The sequence below is a fragment of the Schistocerca cancellata genome, chromosome 2 (genome assembly GCF_023864275.1).
Source record: "Schistocerca cancellata isolate TAMUIC-IGC-003103 chromosome 2, iqSchCanc2.1, whole genome shotgun sequence".
Classification (NCBI taxonomy): Eukaryota; Metazoa; Arthropoda; class Insecta; order Orthoptera; family Acrididae; genus Schistocerca; species Schistocerca cancellata.
Genome location: NC_064627.1, coordinates 725,776,768 through 725,796,262, shown reverse-complemented (window position 1 = coordinate 725,796,262; position 19,495 = coordinate 725,776,768). Strand labels below are relative to the sequence as shown.

The following is a 19,495-nucleotide window of genomic DNA, read 5'->3' as shown; positions in this document are numbered from 1 at the left end:
AATTACACGAAACATTATGTTCTTCTTTTAGTACTGTGGACTCAAGTTATGTATTTTATTACTCTCTGAAAATTTGAATACTCTACTATAAGTGGTTTGTAAGATTTAGGGAAAAATGAAAAGAAAATGTAAATTTTCAGAAACAGCTCCTAAAGTTTCAAACAACTGTAACTCACAAAATATATGCTTATTTTTTCTATTTTTAGTCACTCAGAAGCACCCTGCACCATACTGTATAACATCCTCTGATTTTGTTCCAAGTTTTTTTCTTGTCTTCTTTCTGGCCTCCTTAGTGGCCAACTGTGCTGTATACTCTGCTTTATCAATGCGAACCTTGTCCATCTGTTCGAATTCTCTGATGCAGTTTCCTCCAGGATTAATTCCCATATGCTGTACCACTTCCACCCTACCAGCGTTGCCATCATTAAAAGCAATAACAGCATCACTGACCCCACTTTAGTGTCTTCATTGCAAGAAAAAACATTTCTTGGTAAGTAATCCCATATAAGTTTACTGAACGACTCAATGAGATTTTGCGTCTGACCATGCAGACTCTTCTTCATTAGTTTAGGATTTACCAGGTCTCTGTAAATAGGTTTTATGATACGAATGACTGCTGCTGGGATGACTGTTTATGGCTGTATGAACTGTGTGAGTACTGGACATTGCATTAATTTCACCACAAATCAGGTCCAGGAGGGCAAAGGTGGTGTACTGGTTTGTCATCAGTAGATAGTCTGTGGAAGAAGGTAGCCCATATTGCCAGCTTCATTTTCAACAGAAACCTCAGTATTATTTCTAATGGCCATCCCATAATACTGATGTAGTCCATCAATGATTTTGTCTGTCAGCCTGCCTCTTACAAGTTTACCATCAGAAAGTTCTCAACGTGGCGCCCATCCTCTTCTGGACATGACCAACGCATTCCATTTTATAACAGGAATCCACAGCATTCTACATAAAAAAATGAAGTAATGCACATAAAAATTTTAGCACTTGCGACCAGTGTAGATTATATTAAGAAAAATAAAATAAAATACTTCCCATCTTAGTTTATAGGTCGGAAAATTGTAACTTTTATAATAAGTTAAAAATCCGAAAATGTGAAATTTTTTTTTCCTTTCTAACTCCCCTTAAAGTAGTGTAGGTAACAGCATGTCAGTTGGTTTCCAAAGATGACGACTGTTAATGTTCGTTTAAAGTCAGTACCACCATTAGACTGTTGTTTATTTACAGTGTTACATTTACACTTACTCGATTATGATTTCGGCTTCAAAGTGCCATTATCAAGTGTTTTGAGTGTTATACAGTGCCTAAGATAACATATTGTCGTATTTGATATACACTATTAGAAACATTGTTTAAGGGTCGATATTTATGGCAAAGCCTACTGCTTTCTTTCATCACTGAGTATGAAATAAAGCAGTAGGCTTTGCCAGAAATATCGACTCTTAGAAAATGTGTCTAATAGTGTACTTTAAATACGACAGTATGTCATCTTCGGCACTGTATAACACTTAAAACACTTGATAATGGCTCTTTGAAGCCGAAATCACGATTGTGTAAGTGGAAATGTAACATTGTAAATAAACAACAGTTTAATGGCGGTACTGACTTTAAAGAAATATATTATGACTGTGGCCCCGCATTACGAACAAATTATTAAAAAAAATTGTTAATGTTTGATTTAGATCTGAAACATAGAGGGATTACTTCAGTAAAATTGTGATATTTAAGTTAGGTAACACGCTGTAAAATTAACTGTATGATGAAGTAGAAGAGTTGTTCTGAAAGGAATAATACATATTAAAATCTGGCGATACGCTCCCAGAGGTATCTGAACAAGATAACCTTGTCCTTAAAATGTCCAGTATTATAAACAGGTAAAACATAACAAGTGAGACTAAACAGGTAAATAAAACAACTGTGGTGATATGTTTATGGACAGGTACTACCAAACGACTTCAAACGCTCTGCAAGCAGCTAAATTCACAGTACAATGGGATTGGGCTAAATTCAAAAATTATTTATATTTAACTGTAGGTATAAGTGATCAGATTCGTACTTTCCAAATTTACAGGAACCCTACGACCACTGACACATTTATAACTGCCAATTATCAATACCCAGTGGCCCACAAACATGATGCCTTCTATGATACATCGATGAGTGATGACAACTTCCAAACTGAATTACAGTCTGAAAAATAGCATCAAGCATTAGCTACGCTGCTGCCTTGTTGGGCTCCATAAAGCATAAAACGAAAATAATAGGTCTCCTGTCTTCTTCACCCTGTGCTTGACCCACCACTACTGCTTTATTTCATACCCACCACTTCAAGACCTTAATAAGTGATGCAGGGTTCTATACTTAGAAAACGTCTCTCTGAATGTGGCCAGAAAGCTTAAATCTAGGAACCTTAAAACATCGAATTTAATGCACAACATAACTGGGCACTTTTCGACCATTGGTAAAGACGGCACTTGAATTTTGGAAAAGCGTGAAACATGCAAAATCATTTGTAATTGTGGCAGTTTCTATACTGGTCAGTCTAGTTGAAGGAATACCACAGAATTTAGAGACTTAGAAAACGAGACTCTACTTTTGCAGACGATCTGTTTAAAGAATGCCACAGTAACTAGGTACAATACTCTTATTTAACATTCAGAAAGGAAGGAAGATGGACGCTTTTTATGTTGTTGTTGTTAAGGTCTTCAGTCCGAAGATTGGTTTGATGCAACTACGCATGCTACTCTAGCCTGTGCAAGCCTCTTCATCTCCGAATAACTACTGCAGCCTACTTTCTTCTGAATCTGCTTACTGTATTCGTCTCTTGGTCTCTCTCTAAGAATTTTGCTCCCTCCACGCCATTTTTCCCTACAGTACTAAATTGGTGATCCCTTGATGTCTCAGATGCGTCTACCAACAGATCCCTTCCTCTAGTCAGGTTGCACCATAAATTTCACCTAGTCTTCAGCACCACATTTCGAAAGTTTCTTGTCTGAAGCTGTTTATCGTCCATTTGATTTCCACACAAATACTCGCAGAAAAGACTTGCTCAAGACTTAAATGTATATTCGATGTTAAAAAATTTCTCTTCTTCAGAAACGCTTTTCTTGTCAAGGCCCATCTACGTTTTATATCCTCTCTACTTCGGCTGCCAAAACAAGCAAAGTCATCTACTACATAAGGTGTCTCGTTTTCTAATTTAACTATCTCAATATCAACTGAAGTAATCCGGCTACATTACACGTATAGTTTTGCTTTTTTTGATGTTCATTTGTATCCTTTTTTCAAGACACTGTTCACATGCTCTTCCAAGTCCTTTGCTATTTCTGACACAATTACAATGTCATGTCAACGGCTAACCTCCAAGTTTTTATTTTTCTTCCTGAATTTTAATTTTTACTCCAAATTTTCCTTAGGGTTCTTTACTGCTTGTTCAATGTAAATGTTGGCTAACGTCAGTGATAGGCTACATCCCTGTCCCACACTCTTCTCAACTACTGCGTCCCTTTCATGCCTCTAGACTCTTTTAACTGCCATCTTGTTTCTGTAGAAGCTGTAAATAGCTTTTCGCTCCCTGTATTTTACACCGCTACCTTCAGAATTTCAAAGGGAATTCTAAGCCAACGCTGTCAAAAGTTTTCACTAAGTCTGCAAATCTACAGACTTAGGGTGGTCTTTCCTTAATCTTCTAAGGTAAGTCGAGGGTTTGGTTTGCCCACATACCTCAGGAATCCATAATGATCCTACGCGGGATTGGCTTCTTCTGTAAACAGCTCGTGTTAGTGTTTTGCTACTATGACTTATTAAACGGATGTTCGGTAATAAACAACCTGTTAGCACTTGCTTCCTTTGGAACTGGATTTATTATATTCTTATCAAAGTCTGAGGGCCTCCTCTGAAATGACGGAAATTAATAGAGTATGTCCATTTGCTCGAGATTAGTAATCAATAGTAAGACACAGAGCTCTTACTCGGCGCTTCCAGCTGTAGATACTCCTAATAATCCCTTACAGACCATTTCGTAAATTAGCCATCCTACACACATGCCCCAATTGTTCCTTTATTTCCCCTGCTGTAATTTCACATACCCTTGCTTTGTGTTATTGCACATGTCTTATTTACCTATTTAGTCCCATTTGTTATTTATACTGTACGTGTTTGTAATAATTGACCTTTAAAGGACAAGAGCATGTTATTCAGTCCCCCCATTAGAACATATAACCAAATTTTGCTATACATTGTTCAAGTTATTTTCCCTTTGAGTAATTGTAATTTGTCAGGGAGTTTGGAATTTGATGTGACAATTATTTAATCTGATCTATATATTTTTATATCGCATGTTTGCTGATGTAAGCCCTCTAATTGTAGGCCTAAATTAAACATTGACACTTGTCACCTTTGGAAGCCAGCTTCGATACCGTTCAGTTGCACTATTTTAAAAACGTTGCTGTCACAATACTTTCAGAGAAACATATAATTTTCTTTATACCTGACGATGATATAACATCCGAAAATCAATTTGCGATGTAGTAAATATGGTAGGATATTACACCAGTGCTGTGTGTTTTTCCATTCATAAAGACAAATATTGAGGTACATATAGTGCGTCACGCAACAGATTCAGAGTATCAGAAAGTGGTGAACAAATTTCGTATTAGCAAATATCTTCAGTTTATCTCGGTAAACCGGGAATCTATTGACGAAAACACCTCGTCTCCACAGAGAGAAGTAACATGAATATTTGAGGTTAACGCAGTATTCAATTATCCAGATGTAGACCGTTTGACGGTTCGTGTTTTCTAAGCTGATGTTGCAGCTTCTCTTAAAGCTACCATGACAGTCACAAACAGTAAGGGCACTATGCTACTCTTCTGCTGTAGTTGCTAATCATTCGTGGTACAAGTCTTCTCGCGTAAAAAGTCGATGTTGCCCTGAATGAAATCCGCAGACTAATCAAAGGCTGCAGGCATAGCCCCGCCCGATTTCAGACGTGAAGTGGTTGCTCATATAGAGATACGGAAGATCTGTAACATCTCAGACCATCCTCACCAGGAAAATCAGCCACCACCAGTTCGTCTGAAGTCCAGGATGAGTTTCTTACAGTTTTCTGCCCTTTAGTCAGCTCCAAGAACATCCAGGGTTGTTGGACTATGGAAACAGAGGTACCTTGATAATACGGTACTTACCAAAACTTGGTCACGAAGAAGGACGGTGTACTTGGAATTCCTTAAACAGACTGTGCACCGGCCGTTGCAGGATCCAAGGATATCGCCAAGAAATGGGGCATCGTGTAAGATGAGTACTCACTTTGCGAATGAAGGGAGGAAAATCTCCTGAAGTACCCCCTCTTTTGGAATTTGTGTACAGTGTTGGAACTAGCACCGGCTGAAAGCTGTGTCTTCAGTGTAGCCAAATACTGGTCACAGCTTGTATAGACATAGTATGTAGTACAAATATTTCGTTAAGTTCGCCAGTCCCTGGTGGTCGAGCGGTTCTAGGCGCTTCCGTCTGGAACCGCGCGACCGCTACGGTCGCAGGTTCGAATCCTGCCTCGGGCATGGATGTGTGTGATGTCCTTAGGTTAGTTATGCTTAAGTAGTTCTAATTTCTAGCGGACTGATGACCTCAGATGTTAAGTCCCATAGTGCTCAGAGCCATTTGAACCATTTAATTAAGTTCAGTTATGTGGTCTGTAGTAATTTACATCATTCTGCTTTAATTTCTTTGTTCATAAATTCCCAATTGATTGATGTATCTGTGTACATTTCGCATTATTTAAATGTAGACTCTGTCTTGTTGGGTACCTCTAACAAAAATAGCTCATCCGATATGATAAAGCACCAGGAAGTCTTTAAAAACAAAAAAAGAAAAATAAGGTTGTTGCATAAGCCCGTAGCGTTTCCCATAACATACACATAACAGTGACTTCAGTCATGAATAATATATGCTCCTTCACTATTTACAACACTTTGCCTGCCATCTGCAGGGTAACTTTCCGATTCCGAATCTGAGGCGAAGAACCCATCGAGCCATCATCGGAGCGCATTGGAAAAGAAGTTCCATATGACTGTTCGATAGAGAACGAAAAAGGTAAAAATCTGTGCCCAAGATAAGGTGAATAAGGTGGGTGTGGGATGACTTCCCCACCCAACTCCTGCGTAGCGTTTTTAGTCTGTCTAGCAGATGTGGGCGGGCATTATTCTGGAGTAGCGTCTTTCCACGCAGTCTTTCTGGTCGTTGTTCTTGAAATTAGTCTGCAAGACATCTCAGTTGTTGACAGTAAATGTCACCAGTGATTGTTACGCCTCGGGAAAGCAAATCATAGTGCACCACACCATCGCTGTTCCACCAGATGCATGACATTACCTTTTGAGCATGCGCACATGTCATTGTATGGGTAGCTTCCGCTTTGTTTACGCTCAGCCACTCCTTCTTCAATTGTCGTCACCAGAAACGATAGAGGATAGGAATGGTCGGTGTTATTCACGAGCCAGTTGATGACGAGGCTGCAGAGATGCACATATGGGTACTTATTGATTTTTGTGATTTGTGGATCGTCATCCTCGCGAATGCGAATCAAATGCTCTAACCACTGCACCATCTCCCTCGGTAGACGGGAGCATGGATCAACGTGAAAACCAGAAAAACGAATCTGGCCTTCAGCATTGAGAACTGCAATGTATGTGTCTGTGTATATTGATTGAACTAATTATTTTTTCTGAATAACTTTCGATAAACTTTTCAGTGTCCTAGTCTTAGTCAAATTATTGAAATACATGTCTGACACCACAACCATTGAACTTCACATTCTCCTGAATATACATTTCTAGTCTTTTGTCGTCGTGTCTGTGATAGATGATGATGAAATTGATAGATCAGTCGGCCAGAAACTGGATCGGAAGAAGACTTTCCAGGATGGGCGTTGGAGATGGACCGTAATATTCCCTTGGTTGGTACAGGAAACGGCTAGATTTTTGTGCCATGGAACTGTCATCATAATACGGTATTAGCAATTAGACATGGAATTTCTGTAAACTGTGCCTGAAAGAAATGGATGACATATATAATCCATTCTCACATGACGAATCTGTGTTCCTTAGAGATTCGGATTCAGGTTTACCCCCGAGAGTCTTACGAATTATTAACACAACTAATATGTAGCCTCTCGTCCGGATAAATTAGTGAAAACTTCAAAGCACAATATTCTTTCGATTATCATGAGAACGCATATTGCCTTTAGTGACCGCTTCATTTACTAATTGTATCACCCACTCGTGAAAATGTAACGATATATACGACATGACAGTTCGTTGCAAATCGTGCAATTAGTCTTCATCACAATCCATGACGATCACATTACATCACAAGCTGGACAACTTATCAAAAACTTGTAAGCTGGACTGTCGTATCGAGACAAAAAAACTTGTTTCCTGTGCGCATTTCTTGTACATTTGACACTTTTCACATCATAACGGTTTTTCAGTGCTATTGATCAATGGAACACGTAACTAACTAACTAACTAACAGCAGTTTCAATACAAAGTTGATGTTAATGACTGCACAAAGTTCATACACATCATTATGTGTCTGCAAAAGTCAGTATGTTCTTACTCTTTACTACAAGTAAGCTAAAGTATGGAAAATTATAATGGATACTTACATGGACTGCGGCTATATCTTAATATGTACGTTTTCTGGCTACGAAAAAAATGACTAAAGGCCAAAAAATATTAAAGGAGTCGAAAATACATTACCTGGATCTCTGTATTAGTAACAGATAGACAGTCTCTGATTAAGGTATGTGGAGATGTAGTTGAGTGTGTTTTCTGAGTGTGTAATGTAGGATCAGATCACCTGCATTCTCTTATTTAAAATTAAAACCTATCACTACTAACGTAATAATACGAAAAAAAGGTTACATATTAAAATTGTTGCATGAATGTCACAAACACATAATGTTAAAATGAATGAAATATAAACAACAAAATACATACCTAACCCAAAACTTATCACTATACACTGTCACTGGTTACATCAGTCTTTAGAGTAGAATGGGTCTAGATCATGATGAGGGTACATCCCCTTCACCTTGTTACTAGTGGGACAACATGAGACGTATACACCTGGATTCGACATTGGTATAATTCGATACGGTTGTAAGCACACAAGACGCCATTTTCTGTGTTTCTTCTTAAGTAATGACGCCTGTGGGTGAATCTTTAGTAATGCCACTGGGTGTAGTTGCATCCTATTCAACTACTGGTCATAGTTCAGCTTCCTTTGTTGTGCTATTGCCTTCACCGTATCTAATGCCCGACGAATACTGGCCTCAACAGATTCTACTATAACCGTCATCTTCGGTAAACAATTAATCCACTGATTGTGTGGTTGGCTCTGAGCACTATGTGATTTAACTTCTGAGGGCATCAGTCGCCTAGAACTTAGAACTAATTAAACCTAACTAACCTAAGGACATCACACAATATCCATGCCGAGGCAGGATTCGAACCTGCGACCTTAGCGGTCGCTCGGTTCCAGACTGTAGCGCCCAGAACCGCACAGCCACTCCGGCCGGCCCACTAATTGTTTTCCTTTTTATTCAACAGAAGATTGTTGGCGTAGCCTCAGTTGATGATTTAGATTATTGTATACTTCTTCAAATGACTGTAAACAATTCACCCACAATTTTTGTTTATGGTGGCAATATGTGCGGATAAATCTGTTCCATTCATGAAACTACTTCCCTATTGCGTTGGCTTCCGGAAGGAACCTGGCGATCAGAATTTGCCTAATCATGTTGCTTAGTAAATATCTGCAGCATTGTCTGACAATAATATGTGTGGCTTGTCAACATATGGATTATAACAATTTCCGAATCAGTTGATGATTGACTGTGCGGTACACGTCTTGATAGGATATAATTTTACGTATTTGGAAAATAGGTGGTAAAATCCTACAACATATTTAACATTTCCTCTCGCACGAGATAGGGGTCCCATTACATCAACACTCAAACCCAAAGTGATCTTACTATGATGATGGGATGTAAAACTCTTCAAGCACTGTTGTTTGAAGCTTTTGCCTTTTGACGTATTTAACATATCCTTATTATTTGCAAGACACTTTTCTTAGATCAGGAAAATGACAGTATCTTACAATCTTATACGAGCATCTATAAATTCCACAGTGCCCTTGTACTACATGTGCGTACCAGATTAATTTTTCTACACAGCCTTTCGGAATGGAAACACACCATTTTTTTGCCTCAGGATGTCTTCTGTGATATAAAATGTAAATGATAATTCTCTCTTGTCTTTGGTGAACTCCCCACTTGAATCTGCTGGATAACATGATACCAACGAGGATCAGTTCGCCTCAGATGTGCCATCTTTCTACACATTATAATATGGCCTCGATGATTTTCTATATCCCCCATACGTTAAATTTAAAACTCAGGTGTTTGTTTTTCTGCTTCAATAGCGTCTAATAGTCCTTGACAAGGCATCTGCAATAATATTTTCTTTTACGTGCACATAAATAATCTCGAAACGGTATTCCTGTAGAATGAGCGTCGTCGAACTAATCGTGGACGTAAAGGATGTAGTTGTTCAAAAAGGTCGGTGCTTGATGATCGCGATATAGCTGCTTCAGTATATCTACTCCAGTCAGATAAGAATGAAATTTGTTAACCGCCGATGTCATTGCACAATGATTCCAATATTATAAGCGTGTACGATAGTTCAAGTTCGTAAGCGTTCGACTTGCGCAAGCTATGGCGCAAAATGTAGGTAATCCATCGACTAACTGAATTGAACATAGACAAGTTTCTAATCAAGAAGACGATGCATCTGTCAGCAACCAAACTCTATCGTCAAGTCTGGATGATGTAATACTACACTACTGGCCATTAAAATTGCTACACCGAAAAGAATTGCAGATGATAAACGGGTATTCATTGGACAAATATAATATACTAGAACTGACATGTGATTACATTTTCACGCAATTTGGGTGCATAGATCCTGAGAAATCAGTACCCAGAACAACCACCTCTGGCCGGAATAACGGCCTTGATACTCCTGGGTGTTGAGTCAAACAGAGCTTGGATGGCGTGTACAGGTACAGCTGCCCATGCAACTTTAACACGTTACGACAGTTCATCAAGAGTAGTGACTGGCGTATTGTGACGAGCCAGTTGCTCGGCCACCATTGGCCAAACGTTTTCAATTGGTGAGAGATCTGGAGAATGTGCTGGCCAGGACAGCAGTCGAACATTTTCTGCATCCAGAAAGGCACGTACAGGACCTGCAACATGTGGTCGTGCATTATCCTGCTGAAATGTAGGGTTCCGCAGGGATCGAATGAAGGGTAGGGCCACGGGTCGTAACAAATCTGAAATGTAACGTCCACTGTTCAAAGTGCCGTCAATGCGAACAAGAGGTGACCGAGACGTGTAACAAATGGCACCCCATACCATCACGCCGTGTGATACGTCAGTATGGCGATGACGAACACACGCTTCCAATGTGCGTTCACCGCGATGTCGCCAAACACGGATGCGGCCATCATGATGCTGTAAACAGAACCTGGATTCATCCGAAAAAATGTCTTTTTGCCATTCGTGCACCCAGGTTCGTTGTTGAGTACACCATCGCAGGCGCTCCTGTCTGTGATGCAGCGTCAAGGGTAACCGCAGCCATGGTCTCCGAGCTGATAGTCCATGCTGTTGCAAACGTTGTCGAACTGTTCGTGCAGGTGGCTGTTGTCTTGCAAACGTCCCCATCTGTTGACTAAGGGATCGAGACGTGGCTGCATGATCCGTTACAGCCATGAGGATAAGATGCCTGTCATCTCGACTGCTAGTGAAACGAGGCCGTTGGGGTCCAGCACGGCGTTCCGTATTACCCTCCTGAACTCACCGATTCCATATTCTGCTAACAGTCACTGGATCTCGACCAACGCGAGAAGCAATGCCGCGATACAATAAATCGCAATCGCGATAGTCTACAATCCGATCTTTATCATAGTCGGAAACGTGATGGTACGCATTTCTCCTTCTTACACGAGGCATAACAACAACATTTCACCAGGCAACGCCGGTCAACTGCTGTTTGTGTTGGAAACTTTCTTCACGTCAGCACGTTGTAGGAGGCGTCACCGGCGCCAACCTCGTGTGAAAGCTCTGAGAAGCTAATCATTTGCACATCACAGCATCTTCTTGCTGTCGTTTAAATTTCACGTCTGTAGAACATCTTCATGGTGTAGCAATTTTAATGACCAGTAGTGTATTAGTGCGTTGACTAGAGTGGTTTTTATATTGTCAAATGGTATCTGGCACTTATGAGTCCATTGCCATGACACATTCTTCTTTAATATATTTAACAAGGGCTCCGAATTTAGGATTTTATTTGGTATAAAACGACGGTAAACTGAAGCTAATCCTAAAAATGCCTTCAGTTGCATTTTATTTTGTGTTGGTCGTGCATTCTCTATTGCACTAATGTTTTAACTCATAGGCAAAATCCAATACGAAGAAATTAAATGCCAAAGGAAGTTGAGACCTGCCGGTACCAAATTCGACATCTTGATGCTATACGATATGCCTGTGTTTTTCTGATTACGATGCGAAGCTCCTTTGGGCATGCATGCATGCTCAAAGAAACAGCCACTGCGGCGACCACAGCCGTTACGAAACACATAAAATGAATTCGCAATTGCGAATAAGGAACTACCATCAGTTGTAGAATGGAATAACGACAGTGAAAATTTGTGCTGGACTGGGACTCGAAGCCGGATTTGTCGCTTATCGCGAGCTAATAGCTTAGCTTTAACTGAATGCGGCACTCAGTCTGCAAGACAATAAAATCTCGGAACTAGCTGTTTGGAGAATTTGCAAAATTTTAAGAGGCATACCACATTTGTGTGAACAATAAAAAGAAAAACAAAGGACAGTTCTTCTCTTAAATTTCCACCTGTCCTTTAATCAGATTATAAAACACGCACTGTTAAATGTGACGTATGCTTTACGAGCTGCACGGACTGGCGGGTTTTCTCGCTTGAGCAATACGGGCATGGGTTGGACGAGCATGAACAAAATGGAGACAGCTGAATGTCACTTCGTCCCGGTTCCGTAGCTGGAAGGAGGATCACCACGGCCTGAAAGTTTGCTTCGCAGAATGGGGCTTGTCATCCGATACTTTCAGGCATGCTGCTTCCCAATGGTTAACGACTTTCTCTCTCAACAACAAGGAAACGGATCGGAAGGGAACAACATATTTCCCTGCAGTGTGGGCTTGACAAATCTCCATGGTGGCAAGCTCACTTTCATCATTTCCCTGGATTACGACGTGTCCTGGCTACCAGCGGAATATTGCTTAAATTTCGACGATATGGAGACGCAACGGGGATCTACGACCATTGGGAAGCATTTTGTCTGCTCTGTACATCTGTGAAATCACTAGGAGGCCACCGAGGGAGCAGGTGAGGATATCCTATCGTATTTTCTTCAGACTCGCCTGCAATTCAGAATTGTAGACCGTAAACTCGGTTGGTAGGCGAATCCTGAAAAACAGTGCTCTTAAACCCATCAAGGTATACTAGAATAAAATTGTGATTGTTGTTTAAAATATTACAAAAAAAAAACATATAAGAAGAGCAAGGAAGGTGCTTCGTGACTTTATAAGATTGATTTTATCTGTAATAACTGTGGGTTTCCTATGAAGTGAAAATGATGATCTGTTTTAGCCTTGACGTCAACCGTTGATGTTTGCCAGACTAAACAATGCAGTAACCCCGAAGGGCCTCGTCTATCTCAGATACTTATAAAGTTAAATATACACAGTTTAAAAGATGCACCAAAACTATTCTGAAAACACGGCAATGAAATCTTGTACCGTGCTTTCCAAGTTCGTTGGATTACATATACTTAAATATTTCATTTTTATAAATTTTATTTTCAAAAAATAATATATAAACTGTTTTCTAAGAAACTATTCAAGCGATATCTACAAACTTTTTATTGTTTGATCTCTTTGCTTACAGTAAGCTTCTCTCATGAGGTTTCTTGAATACATCAAATAACAGAATTATAATAATTTTTAAATTATAATTCTGTCAGCATAATACGAAATTTATGCAAAATTCCATGCAGTTAGCCCCATATCTCTGCTTACATTCAGAATTTCATCATTAAGTCTTGAGATAACATTTATTGCGTTTATATAAATAAGTGTACAAAATTTCCTGGTTCTAGCTTCATAGATTCTGAAAAAATCCACCCAAATATTATTTTCAGGAAATTAAATTTAAAGTAAAACTTGACTCTTTTTTCTTATGCCGTCTCTTCAGAAGACCCAGGTTTGAACTTACGGTTCTCTTTCCCTTCAACGGTTCTCTTCCGATTTCTTGTTCTCTGCCTTTTTTCCTTTATCACGTCTTCAACTGACTTTACAACTGTAAATCTATATCTTTCAAGGTATCTTGCATCATACGTTGCAACTCTGACAACAGTAGATGAAAATTTGCTTTTAGGGCATGGTTTCTGTATGAGTGAATTTACCCTTGTGAAATCTGGGCTTTACCAGGAATACGATTTTAGAACTTGATTATAGGGTATAAACCTGTACGCGGGCTTGACAACAACCAGGATACAATTTGGAAGCGTCCACTTCCGCCGGCCGGTGTGGCCAGGCGGTTCTAGGCGCTACAGTCTGGAACCACGCGGCCGCTACGGTCGCAGGTTCGAATCCTGCCTCGGGCATGGATGTGTCTGATGTCCTTAGGTTAGTTAGGTTTACGTAGTTCTGAGTTCTAGGGGACTGATGTTCACAGAAGTTAAGTCCCATAGTGCTAGGAGCCATTTGAACCAACCATTCAGCCGTCCACTTCCGAATGTATAGTTACTACCTTTTGACCTGCAGGTATTTGCACCAACTAATGTGGTATATTCATCAGTTGACAGCATGTGGAAATATATAGTCCATACTGCACTTTTCTTATCACTTACGCTGGATAGACTGTCTGATAGCTTTGCCGTAATACACTTCAAGGCTATCATCTACTCTGTGAGTCTGTTGTGTTCACCAATGCCCTTTTCGTCTTCCAACTTTTGCCCTTCGTATCACTGACAAGTTTCCTCAGTCTGCTGCCCGTTCTTTTCAGAATGTGACCACAGTCTGCTATATGAATCCCATGTACGTTTTCTTGAACGTAATCCACGGAATCGTCGTTCCCAGACCTAGTACTGAAGTGTTGCTTCAGAAAATTGGCGTGGCAAAAAGGTCGCATCACTCATTCAGTCATCTTTTACACACTTCAGATGTGATATTACTATTGAAAGTTCGGAAACTTATTGTACTAACACTTAAAAAATAATTGAAAATTGCCGTAGGTGCACGAATGAAAGATAGTTGTAACATTGTGCTTGCACTGTACGTCACCCATTTACCGCGTATCTGGTGTTCGCGCAAACCAAGGAAGTACTCAGGATGACGATTCTGGTAGCGGTAGTAGACCGCTCGTCTCCCAAGGTGGTTGCATCAGGGGAAGACTAAGCAGAAGACAGCTCCGGAAGTCGCGACGAGATAATAGACCGGTGGAGGGGGGAGCGCTCCCCGTCAGCGGGATGACCGGAGCTGCAGACGGCGGTGGACAGGCAACGCTCGCGGTCATCGGCGGTGCCGGCACGTGAGTACCGCAGGCACCAGCTAACAAAAGGGGCCCTCACACGATCAGTACCGAGTAATGCGCAGCAATAGTGGCTGTCTGACAAGGCGACCAACATACTTGTTTCTTGGTGAGTCTCGGTATGTTGTAGACGGACTTTCAGCTGAGCACCTGACTAGCCACGGCCCCCAATTCCCGAGGAAACCGATGATGAAGTTTTATGTGCGTTCCTATACCTGTCACGTTATATGTTTAGACTACGCGAGCGTACTGCAGCTATTAATACTTACAGCTACAGCGCTGGAGCTAAGAGTTCAGTCTCTGTCCGTGTACTTTTTTTTTAAAGTCATCATATATAATATAAGGGAGGTATAGTAACTCTGAGAAAAAAGCAAGGAAAATTGTTTGTATCGCAAACAGATAATCTTAATGCTCGACATAGTCTCCTTTGAGAGATGTACACTCTTTCCGGCGTTCCTGCATCCTTATCACCCAATCGTAAATATAGGTTCTGTCAAACTCTGCAACTATTGCTTCCTCATTTGATGAAAATTTCTATCCAGCAAGCCAAAGTTTCATGTTAGCGAAGAAGAAGAAGTCACTTCTGTGTGATGAATACGGCGGATCCTCATCTAAGCCCAGTTCACGCCATTGTTATCGCTGTTGTGTGCGATGGTGCATTACGCTGGTGAAAGAGTACTTCTGGGGTTCCAACCATGGTCTTTTTTCAGCCAACGTAAGTTTCGAAAGACCCTACGAGGAAGTATGCTAGGGTAAAGTCATAGCTCTGCCTTTTTTCAAGAAGTCTGTGAGGGTTATTTCTTGGGAATCACGAAAAACAGTTGCCATCACCTTACCAGCTGCGCCGGCCGGTGTGGCCGCGCGGTTCTAAGCGCTTCAGTTTGGAACCGTGTGACCGCTACGGTCGCAGGTTCGAATCCTGCCTCGGGCATGGATGTGTATGAAGTCGTTAGGTTCGTTAGGTTTAAGTAGTTCTAAGTTCTAGGGTACTGATGACCTCAGAAGTTAAGTCCCATAGTGCTCAGAGCCATTTTGAACCTTACCAGCTGACAAAATGGTCTTTGCCTTCTTCGGTGCACTTTCACTAGCTTTTGTTCAGTGTTTTGACTACCCTTTTGACTCTGTCACGATGGATCCACGTTTCATCACCAGTCACAAATCGGCTCAAAAAGTGAATTGGGATTAAACATCGCCAGACGTTTGGATTGAAATGTTCTGCCGGATGCGCTATTGGTCGACTGTGAGCAATCGCGGCACCCATTCGCACACAGTTTCATCGCAACCAATTCTTCCTGCAAGACATTATGCTCTCGCTCAGTAGAGATGCCTACAGTCTTAGCAATCACGACTTTTTATTCGGCAGTCTTGGTTACCATGTCATGGATTTTGGCGGTGGTTCCCTTTGTGGTGACCTCAGTTGGAAGGCCGGAGCGCGCTTTATCGGACGATGTCTAATTTCATTAATCCAAAAGTAAATGGTCTTCAATGAAGCTGCAGAGTCCCCGTGAACTTCATGCATTCCTGCTCTGATTTGTGGTGGCAGCCTTCAAATTACAACGTTTAATATCGGCAGGAAACTTAGTTTTTCTCCATTTTCAATCGCAATCACACTGACGGCTGTCAGCAGTAAACTGTACACTGTACATTGTTGAAATTCATGACATGATCCTGAAATAATCAGTTTTACGAACCATAAAGGCGCAACAAAAATATTCCATTCTTTCATGGAAATTTACAATGCTTAACAAATCATCCTTGTATCATTAACTACAGCGTTCAAGACAATTAGGGAGACACGTGTATCAACGTCCGGTATGTTAAATCTATTTTGGTACAGGTGGTATCTGTGGACTTATTGCATGGCTTTCGATGTACGTAACAACTAACATCATCTGCCATGTATTGGCTTTCTTAAGCATTGTGGTATCAGGCGATCCGTCAGGAGGAACTGAGTACCTTTGTCCCCGAATTTCCTAGAACGCTATATAGATGGCAGTTGTCATTTTTGGGTGGTGTATTAAATCAAGCGCATGCAATGCGACATCTTAATGCAGTGCAAGTCTGTTTGATCAAAAAAGGATAGACTTTCGGACGTGTTCCTGCAGATGCCAAACCTCTCGTTCATAGGTTGTGGATACACTACAGGAGTCAGGTGAGTATACAAGGCAGGTCGGACAAGGTCATCGATATGTTACAGACCCACATTAACGACACCTGTCCATCTCTGTGCTGCGGGGTCGCACGGTTAACGCCATATACTTGCAAGACAATCTCATAAGGGCCACTGGAGCCGCTGTGTCAAATTAGACTGCAATGAAAGGGCTACGAGAGTGGACCTTATGACGCTGGGGATTACAACTTGCAGTTCACTTCCAGTTCTGCCCTTCCCTTGTCATTTGGCACCTTCGTCATTGGCGGAACGTGTTATTCACAGACGAGTCCAGATAGTCTCTGATACAAGGTGATGGCCACATTCGTGTGCGGAGATCCGTATTGTCCACTAAGTCGATAGATTCTCAGTGTTCATTGATGTGTTGACAGCCATACGGATCTTGTTGTTGTCCATGGTCGCCTTACCCCCAGGCTGTCCATCGCACAGGTTCTGTCGGACCATGTGCTGGCTGCTGCATACGGTGGTGGCCCGAATTCCTTCTAATGTTACGGTCAATACGGCGGGTGTCAGCGGGGATGTCTTGTAAGGCCTGCACATTGAAGTAATGGAACGGCTGGCATTGAGTCCCAACCCAAACTCTATCGTAAATATGTCGGACATGCTTGACAGAAGAGTTTGTTGTCGTCCAAGAACTCTCATAGGTTCACTATGAAGAATGGGAAAGATACCACAGCGTGATCTCCGCAGACTTACAAGGAGATGTCAGGCAGTGATAAAAGTTCTCGGATGGCATACACGTCATTGAAGATCTCAAGTTCAATGAAATGCACCGAGGATGACGCGATGAACGACTGTTTTCACCTGGTTATCAACACCAGTCGAACATTTCAGTTATTTTCATGTAAACTATCGAGGAGGTAATGAAGCTTTGTTCTGTGTTTCACTTGCAAAAGGTAAAATCATAATCTGGTAACATGCCCAGTCATCAATTATTACTCAATGGAGAGAAGCAGACGCGAAAGTTCATGTTTCCTAAGTCTTTTAAGCAGTGTAATATGTGTCACGCTAAATTATTCAAAAGTAGGCTTTTACGCTGAAGTAATTTTCTAATAATTCAATCATTACAGCAAACTTTCTTCAAATGCGTACTCCGTTTGTGGTTGGTAGTTAAATTTCCACATATTTGGGTAGCTTTCACTTCCTGCCTTTCATGCATGTGACGCCGCGTATTCTACCTTTTCCCTCGCGGACCGTTACTGAATTCCCAGGCCCTGTAAATGGCCAGCCGGCGTATGTCGCCACCATCAGCTGTTCGCGATGCGCCGTCATTGTAATTTGTGACAGAAGAGTTCAGTGAAATGAAACAAGCAAGCCTTTCTACAGAAGGACAGACGAAACAAGATCCATGAGGAGTAGGGAGTGTGATGAGCAATCGCACTGAATAACGCCATCAGATACACTGAAACGCTGATCCGTGATTTGAACCTTCTTCGGAAAACATATCCGAGCACGATTTCTGCTAATTCCATTGCAATAGGGGATGTGACATCCAGTGCAATACAAGATCTGCTGATTGAAAGACGAATCATCATTCGAATGATTTCATAGAATCATGAATGAAAGAGATGAGCTGCAAGAACATGAAGCCATAAGTTTTATCTTCGTGTGGTTATTATTTTGTTTTGCGGACAAAAAGAAAAATTACAAAACCAGTGCACGGGAGTAGAGGCGGGTGACGAGTTTGTTGCCAAAGAATTCGCACCGGAACCTGCGGATTATGTGCAGATATCGTATAAAAACGAAAAAAGCAGTCCCTCTGGCAGCAGTTCATATAAAGAGGAATCGAAAGCGTTTGCTGTGGCACAGCATCTCTCGACAGAAACACAAAACATCTCTCTATTGCTGGGAAGAGGATGTTCATCGACGAGGAAGCCATTTGGGAAAAATAAATACTATCGATATGTTCACAGGAAGCTTTTTCAGACTTTTTTCGCCTGTTATGCATAGCTCCTGCTTGTATTTTTTAAAGCAAGCTGTTCAGTCACAATACACGTGAGTTCCACATCGTCGAACACCGACACGTTCGTTATAACGGCAGAGTTCTAACTGAAGCTCCCCGGACGTTAATATTTCTCAGTTTTATCTTCTGTCCTTTTTTCTCGCGCTTCCCCGCCATATATTGACAGAATATAATTATGGCGTTTGAGGACCGCTTTAGGTCCCATGACTTACCCGGCATGACAGCTCGTGTGTCTAGAGCAGCTGGTCCATGCTAGTGACAGGGAAGAGCCTGTTTATTGGCTTTCCGGTCAAGAGTGGAAGCATTTCCGAAACGATGAAGTCTGTAAGGCGTTAGAGCGACGCCTTGATTAAGCATATCGCGCATGGAAAAATGGCACTATACAAAACCAGCGCCGAGGCAACTGTGTTGCACGATAGGCCGTAGATGATATGGGTGTACGACGGCTGTGAAGACGTGTACGGGCGAATAGTCGCGGAACTGTTGAGCAACTGTCCACCAAGATGAACTGAAGGGCTACCAACAGTGTCTTCTCAACTCCGTTAAACGAACGTTGCTGCGTGTGGGCCTCCGAAGCAGCGTCTGGTTCATCCACCTGTGCTGACTTCGATTTATCGTCGACAATGGTTGAAATTTGCACGTCAGTACTGCAATTGGACGTGCTCCGA

General features: G+C 41.4%; 1 protein-coding gene across 1 annotated transcript in view; it reads left to right on the top strand.

Annotated features, from left to right (window-relative positions):
- The first annotated feature begins 14,642 nt into the window (after positions 1 to 14,642).
- LOC126148020 (uncharacterized) overlaps positions 14,643 to 19,495 on the top strand; it is a 72,095-nt gene continuing 67,242 nt past the window's right edge. Inside the window, exon 1 of the mRNA XM_049915728.1 lies at positions 14,643 to 14,694. The gene's annotated coding sequence lies outside the window, so the exon portion shown is untranslated. The remainder of the gene's footprint in view (positions 14,695 to 19,495) is intronic.